The sequence below is a fragment of the Benincasa hispida genome, chromosome 4, assembly GCF_009727055.1.
Source record: "Benincasa hispida cultivar B227 chromosome 4, ASM972705v1, whole genome shotgun sequence".
Lineage (NCBI taxonomy): Eukaryota > Viridiplantae > Streptophyta > Magnoliopsida > Cucurbitales > Cucurbitaceae > Benincasa > Benincasa hispida.
This window is the reverse complement of record NC_052352.1, coordinates 18,081,250-18,090,197: the sequence shown is the minus strand read 5'-3', so window position 1 is coordinate 18,090,197 and position 8,948 is coordinate 18,081,250. Positions and strand designations below refer to the sequence as shown.

The 8,948-nt window shown below is 34.1% G+C and overlaps 1 pseudogene; it reads left to right on the top strand.

The window, feature by feature from the left end:
* The first annotated feature begins 1,316 nt into the window (after positions 1 to 1,316).
* On the top strand, positions 1,317 to 2,197 carry LOC120076117 (annotated as a pseudogene).
* Positions 2,198 to 8,948: the final 6,751 nt, after the last annotated feature.

Here is an 8,948-nt window from a genome sequence, read left to right as displayed (position 1 = left end):
TTTCCCCAAGAACTCACAGAAAATATTTTTATTTTCTCTCTAAAATATTTTAGGAAGATTCAGAGCCTATACCCCCTAAAATTCTCAACCCTTAAAAGAGAATACAGAAGGTTCAACTTGTATGGTTGGCAACAGGTCGGGGTGGAGCTGAGGATGTATTCCTCATCCCCGTCCCCATGGGAATTTGTAAACCCCATCCCTGCCCCATTCTTAATTTTGGAGAGTCGATGATTCCCTTTCGGGGATTGGGTCCCTACGGAGAGAAATTCCACATTTATATTTTATTTTTAATTAATTATTTAGTTAAAATTAATCCAAATTTTTATTTTATATTGAGATTGTAAATATTTTAGACAATAAATTAGTATTATTATTGTATTATGTATTTAAATTAATAATTAATTTTTATATTTTTATTGTAAATTTAATATAAATTTAAAGTTAATTATATTATGATATAAATTAAAAAAACAAAAGAAATTAATAAAACACTATTGTTATATAAAATTTTTCAATAACAATAGCTAGCTATTGTTGATATATATATATATATATAAGAATAATAATAAATAATAAAAAAATTTATTATATGAAAATATTAAATAATAATAATAAAATATATGGGGTGGGATCGGAGATGGGGACGGGACGGGTACCCGCAGGGATTTTTGCCAATCCTATCAACTTGTGGTGCTTGTTGCTAAGTTTATTCTTATTCCCTTCTCCCTCTTTTCTAATAAGCATGTTGTAAATATTGTGTCGATGGTTTTATTCCCTTCTCCCTCCTTTCTAATAAGCATGTTGTAAATACTGTGTTGACGCATAATTTTTGTTTTGTAAATTTTCGAAAAGTAAGGTGCACCTTGTTGGTACAGAGCTGAGAACACGGCTACACAACGTAGAATTTCTTCAAGCTAAGCACGCTTAACTTTGGAATTCTTATGATTGAGCCATTGAAAAGGAAAGTGCACCTTGTTGGTATAGATAATAACTTTTGATTCTTTTAAGCCTTTCTTATCCATACTTCCATGTTCTCAGGATCTTTCTCATTCAGATGTGCTTTCGGTACATTCATGTACCCCTCTTGAACTTAGGTTGTTACAATAAATTTAATTATATTTTGATAACATTTCCTTAAAAATGTAAATTATATATATATATATTTTTTAAAAATTAAATAATTAATATTTAATAGGCTAATCTAATGGACAACTCAAACTTTGATCTAAAGATGCCTTAATTAGACTCTTGGACTTGGGCCTTCAGTTTTTAGGATCGAGCTGGCCAGGTCGGACCAATGATGAGGGTGACTTGAGATGATCTTCATGAAGCCACGACTATTTTTAGCCTCCGTTGTCATCGGCATCATCACTGGCTTCGAGGATTTCTTATATGCTTACAACGTCGCTCAATGACTAGTTTCCTGGTCAACTTTAATTCGTGCATGTCAGCTGGCATTCACAACAGGCTTTACATTGTAGTTGGTGACACAAAAATTCACATCATATTTGATAATCGTCATTGTTTTGCTTACTGCTGGAGGGGAAATTTTGGTATTACATACAAGTGGGGACCGTCCTGAAGAAGAATCCAATATAGACTACATCGCAACGTTCTTAACGACGGTATCGTGACGCTTGTGTACGGATTCATTGTGCCGCTTGTGGAATTGACCTACAAAAAAGTCCATAAGCAAATCATGTACACTTTAGTCCTTGAAATTCGTCACTCTCGTATGTACCATTAACATATTAATCAACTACGATTTTCAGGTAATTAAAATATAAATTAAACAACACATTTAGTAACGATTTTGTTTGTTTGTTGCTGTTTTTGTTTTTTCTTTTTCTTTTTGTACATAGTTGATTCTAAGGGAGGCAGCAGCATTTGGATTAGAAAAGACCAAATACTATGTGATATTAGTATTGAGCACCAAAATTTGGCAAGGTTTCTTTTTAGGAGTGATTTAGGGTTATTTTCAGCTCCTCGTCTTTATTTTTCAGAATAGTAATCGCCATATGTTATTGCCGGTGACTGAGATTCTTGCTGTTATCACTTTCAATGAGAAGTTCTCTGCGGAAAGGATATTTCTTTGGCACTCAATCTTTGGGGATTTGTATCTTATTTTTATGGTGAACTTAAGCACAACAAAAAGATGAAGCTGGATCCTTCTTTTTTTTTTCCCTCCATTTTTTAATCGTCGTTGTGTTGTAAGATGAAAAGTAATAAACACTCCTTTTTCTAGTGTCCATTATCTTGAACTACTACAAAATTTGCCAAAGTTCAACAAAAAGTTACTCATATGTGTTTTTTTTTTCAATTATAACATATGTAAGGGCCAATTTGATTTTTTCTGTGGATTAAGTGTTAAAATAAGTTGTTTTAAAAAATTGCAAAAAATGAGTTTGTGAAAACTATTTACAAAATTAGAGTTTGTTAAAATAATTGAATTTAGTAGTTTGTTGGTAAGACGGAGATCACACAGTACTATGAATGATTAACTGTAACTTAGACTGTACTTATTCCTATGCTCTCCATAAACAAATTGTCATGTGACAATTTTTCATCGGGCGCAACAATATTTTCCTTTGAAGAAATGTTATATGTTTTTTTATTATTATTACTAAAAAGATTTGTACTTTTTTTATAAAATAAATAAATTTATAAAAGAAAAAGAAGTTTAGAAGTAGTCAATTTAGATTCATTATTAAGATTACTTTCGAAAATTTATTTATTAACTAATCTTTAGACTTATTGAAACCAAGTTCACTTTATCTCGTATTTCTCTTGTATTTATTGTATATATAATTGAACGTAATTGAGAGTATACATATACATTAATAGACTCCTAAAATTTTAGGGTTTGAATATGGATGTATACATTAGTTTTTATTTGACCTAAAATTCAAAATATTACATTTTTTATTTTGAGTATGAGTTTAATTTCCATTTCCACCTATATATTTTAAGATTTTATTTTTTACACTTAGATTTCACTAATGCTTACTTTTAGTTATCTATTTACTTTTTTACAAATTAACTTAAAAGAACTAAATTAATTGTGGCTAAATTAATTCTCTTTAATTTAGCAGGACTATTAAAATTAATTCTAAAAAACCAAAGTCATAACACCAACGCAAAAATAAGCATATGTACAAACTTTTAGGTGAAAGTGTAAAATCTAAAATTCTAGAGATGAAATGAAAAACTAAACTCAAAACTCAAAAGTAATAATGGTGTAAAATCTAAAAATATGTTTTAAGGAAAATTATAAATTTGTACCTCTAAACTTTGGGGTTGAATCAATTTAAACCCTAAACTAATAATTGTATCGATTTCAAACCCTAAAATTTTACAAGTTTTTCAATGTATACTCTCAACTACATTCCTTTAGATGAATATCATGTGATATTTGAAATTTTATCAATTAAACTCATAAACTTTCATAAGCGAATCACTTTAGACTCTCACTAATTAAGATATTTTTAAAAAACCATCCATACATCCAATCTAATAGTTCATTTTGTTAATCCAATATTTGAACGAGTCTACAAGTGTAGAATTAATGCATGAACCACTTCAAAAGTAATCTTAATAATAAGTCTAAATTGATTATTTTGAACATTCATTTTTTTAAAGAAAAAACTACCAATCTTAGTAAGGATCAAAAGCATATAACATTTTTTAGAATACTCTATCTCCTATTTTTATTTAAAGAGCAATACTTAGATGCAATTTAAATTGCATTTACATCACAGTATATATCATAAATTCAAAGTAATCGTATACAAATACAATATCTATCGTAACATATAAATCCTAGATTAACTTTATTTTCAACACAAATCATAGTATATACCATATACCATAGTATATATCGTATTGGAGATCTATATATATAAGGTAAAGAAAAACAAAAGAGACTCCTTAGTTAGCGCGTGCAAGAATCTCCCCATCTTCATCTTTGTCGTTGTTCGATCGTCCGCTGTCCATGCCCATCTACTGCCATTCGAATGTTCATTGCGTGATCTTCGTCTGAGTCGCGCCACCGTTCGCCATCAAGCCGAGTTGCTCTCCGTTCAACTCTTTCACCTGAAATTTTTACCTGAATCATTTTTCTATAACATTGCAATATGTATGTATAAAGTAGGGAAGATCACATTTTAAAAAATTTACCCTAATAGACAAGTCCATATAAGTTATACCCAGTACATGAAAAATAATTGACAATTCTTCATAAAACTTGAACATATATGTTAATTATACATAACTATACAACTAAATCAGCCAAGGTATATCATATAAATGCTCTTATGTATCCCAATATATGTAATAAAAACCGTTGATTAAGTCATGTATACTTAAAATATCCCTTAAGATTGTATATCATAAAACTAGATGCATATACCAAAAAATCACGCATATATATCCCAATATATATCACATAAACCTTAATTGATTGAGATACTCATGCTTGATAAACCCCCCAAAAAAGTATATTTCATAAAACCTACAAACTAAATGTGAAATCCAAACCCTACTTTCCCTATTTAAATATGTTATTTGTTGAGATTAGTAAAATGAGGGGTTAGATATTTGAGTTAATATGGAATTGTTGGATAAAGGATAAGGAAAAGAAGAAGCAAAATGCTTAAATATTGGAGACTTGGCACTTGGGTGTTTATAAGTTAGCCTAGCAAGAAGAAATTTTAGCTAAGTGTTGGCCGTGAAAATGGTAACCGAGGATCGAGTAAACACTAGGCAAGCATTGAGTAAACACTAGGCAAGCATCGAGTAAAATCTATGCATGAGCGAGAAAAGGATCATGCATTGAGTATGCGTGAGCGAGGAAACGATTGTGTATCGATTAAAGGCCATCGTGCATCGAGTATGCATGATCGAGGAAAGGATCGTGCATCGAGTATACATGAGCGAGGGAAGGATCGTGCATCGAGTATACATGAGCGAGGGAAGGATCGTGCATCGAGTATGCGTGAGCGAGGAAATGATCGTGCATCGAGTAAAGGCCATGCGTGAGCGAGAAAGCGCTCGGTTGCATGTAAAGATGGGCGCAAGGCGCTGAACGCAGGGGTGTTGGGCGTGCGTTGAGGCGTGTGACTGGTGTGATGTCAAAAACCATGCGATGGGGCTAGAAGCTATGCGATAAGCTTAGGTGCTACGCGATGAGACTAGGTTGATGCGTGCGACAAGAGGCCTTAGGCAAGAGGCTTGTGTAAGTGTTGACACAAGAGCTTTCTAAGGTGAACATTGGTATGCGTTGGTTGAAAAAGTATGCGCCAGCCATGAGGCTAAGCGTTGGAAGGAGAGTGCAGCCATTGGACTATGCGTTGGTCTTGAGAGGTTAGTTGGACGCAAGGTGGGTCATGGCAAAGGTTATAATTCCAAGTGAGGTTAGGCATTGAAGAGATGTTATGCGACCAAAAAGAAGAGTATGTGATAAATTGAGGAAACTAGATTAAGGCTAGCATCAGGACAAGTGGCTAACCAAGTGAAAAACTTAAACGTAGGAGGAGGTGGTAGTATATCAGGACATACAAAGAGGACTTATGCGTTGGAATATGCATGAGGAAGACAACTCAAATTACATGCAAGTAAGAGGTGGTATGGAAGTAGGTGGTGGCACAAAGAGGTGAAGACACTCCTAAAGTTCACAAGAAGAAGGTGTCGTGCGTTGGAGCATCTTCAAGGCCTATAAATACCTCAACAAAGTTTCACTTAAATTTATAAAAATTCCCAAAGGAAGTTAGGAAGAGTGATTGAGGGCAAGTTTGGAGAAGACCTTGCGTTGATCATAAAGAGTATGCATTGATAGCAAGGCCATGCGTTGATAAAAAAGACAGAAGATGCAGGTGATGTCCGGGCGTTGAGGGCATACTATAACACCAAATTTAAACGAGGAGTTCTCTCAAACTACTTGTGTAAACTAGGTGATTTTTTTTTATCTAAAATCTTAGAATTGAGTGTAATTCTAAGTTAAGGTCTGTCAAAATGGAAGGGAACCGAGAGGTGTTCACAGAATCGGGGATAGCCAGGCAAGGTAGAGGAATTTTAAGATTCTGAGCTCTTATGTTGAAATTTGAAGCACAAATTTCAATGTAAGTATGTTAAAACAATGTTGAACAAGTTTGTAGAAGGAAATTTCTTGAGAAAAGGTCTGAAAATTAAGTTATTTAAATTATAAGTTGAAACTAGAAATATTGAACGAGTAGGCAGCTGCTTGGGATGAATAAGCAAGTAGCTCAATGGTCAGCATGTCTGTACGAGCTTAGACGAACGCCAGCCTATGTGAGGTTGAGCGTTCAGCTAAGTAGGAGATCATAAGAGGCTTGGACGCCTAAGGACAAGGCTGGGCGTTAGTGTGCAACTTGTACAATGCCTAGGACTTACGATGGACACTTGATGGTGAGATGTGCTACCGACTAGCCAAGCTTACCCTAAGAGGATTGACTAAAGGTTGTGAGTGACTATTTTAGCAAAGCTTTATAAATTATGTTTTTTGCTTTGAGTTATTTAGAACTCTTGTTTGAATATTTAAGTTATGATTTTTGAAAGTAAGTTTCAAAACCGTTAGATCTAGTACCAAGTTGAGAGCTCTGCATGCACTTGTGATGAGTGCTATGCGTTGAGTTGGTTCCGCATTAACACAAAGATTGAATGTGTTGAGTTGGTTCCACCTCAGTAAACGAAGGTGTGAGTTTAGTTCCACCTAAACTAGCTTATTCTAAGCAAGTTTTTCCAAGTAAACAAAGTTTATAAAAGATGCTAACACATGCTAATTTTTAAAAGGGAATTTCTAACATATGTTTAAAGTAAAGATGTACTAGGTGTTATGAGGCATGCGTTAGTTGTTATGAGTTATGATACATGACTTCAGTAAGCTTGTTAATAAAAGTATTTTCTCATAAATATATGGCAGCACAATACTGAAGTACTAGGAGAAAGTATCTGAGCTTAGTTTTAGTTATGATCCTTGTTGTCAGAATCCAGGTTAGTTATACGTGCACATATGTCAAGTATAAAGGTTTAAGTTAGAGAGTTGAGCAAAAGGATCTCTCCCTCAAAAGAAGATCAACATGGAGGGCTAAGAAAAAGGGTCTCTCCCTCACATGAAGATCAGTGATAAGGTGATGGCAAAAGGGTCCACACCTTAGCCTAGGTTATAATGAGAGTTGGACAAAAGGGTTCCCACTCTCAACCTAGCACCAGTTCAGTTATGTTTTCGGGTGTGATACGTTTTTAAAAGGTTTTATTAAAGGCTAGGTTTACGCTTGGGGAATCAAACAAAAGGGTACTTTCTCAACTAAGGATCAAACCAGCTATGTTCCAGAAATATTATACATGAATGTTTGCTTGGCCAATTTTCAGTTTAGTTTCCTTTTAACAATTTCCAGTCCAAGCATGAGAATTACGTTTTAAGTAAAGTCACTTACTAGGCTTCTTGAAGCTCATTCTTTTTCTCTATGTTTTTCTTCCTAGAAAGTGAAAGAGAGGAGTTCCAGGGTGCTGTTAAGATCAAGGTCTGCCACACCACAGTCACACTTCCGAATTTAAGTTGTTGTTGTAAACAATTGCAGCTAAGAGTCTGGAATTGTTGAGTTAAGTCTGAAGATTGTATAAACATTACACTGTTTGTAATAAAATAAATTAAGTCAACAACTATTGTTTATTTACTTGGCTTAAAGTTTAGTAAGCAAAAAAGATTCAGATGGGCAGTAGGTATCACAAAAGGGTGGTATTTGTCGTCTTCACGTCTCTTTCCGGGTTCGAGAGGTAGGCTCGGGGGAGGGGGTGTGACACTAAATACCATTGTTAAATGGAAATTTTTGGCCTATTAAATTTTGCCACATCATCTCAACAAAAGTCAGGCCGTTTGTGAAAATTATAAAATAGATTAGGCTGAGTGATTCAAGTCGCTTAGCTTAATCCAATTCAAGCCAGTGATAAAAATTTGGGCCAAATTAAAAATTGGGCTCAAATCCAATGTTTGAGCCCAATGACAACTCGACCTAAGCCCATACAAGGCCCATGAGAAACCTCCATAAATAGAGGCCTCACTTTTTTATTTGAGGAGGTTGAAATAATTGGCAACAAAGTGTTGAAGCTTTGGAGATCAAGATTAAATCTCTAAAGCTCTCAAGATTTTGAACATCTTATCGATATCGAGATTACCATCTTTTAAAGATTGAATACTTGGAGGATTAAAAATTCATTGAATTCCAGAAGATTGAAGCTTAAATTGATCTCAGGATTACAACCTTCTGAAGATTGAAACTTGGAAGATTAAAATTTCCTTGAACTTCAGAAGATTGAAGTTCAAAGAAACTCATTGAAGATTGAAGAATGATAAATTTTAAACTTTATCCCTAGTTTGAGAGAAAACACCAAAGAATCAAACATTAGAGATTGTATCTACTAAACTATATTGAAATCAATACAAAATTCCACGAATTAAATTCATTTGGAAATCTCATGTGAATAGTTTGGCACACCCGGTGGGATCTCTCTACCTTTCATCTCTTTCTCTACAACAAGATTTACCTAAAGAAGTCATGACATCCAAAGACAATGCTCTCACAACTTCAAGCAATGTCTACAACAGACTAATTATTCATAGTTGCTCTAAGGGGATTTAGCAATCTGAAGAGCTGCCACCATTTGAGGTCGCAAGGAATATATAGGAATAGATTTCAAAACAACCGCAAGGCGAAGTTATCATTTGAGAAATTCCTGCAGTTAATAAGCACACTCCACCTTCTGAACAATCAAGTGAGAAGGCATCACACTCAAATATAATGTTAGACATGATGGTCGATGTGGGAACAAGTGAATAAAGGATGGCCAAACTCGTAAAGAAAGTAAACATGCTGATAAAGGCAGTCGAAGAAAAGGATTATGAAATTGCATCCGCTGAATCAAGTTATACACCC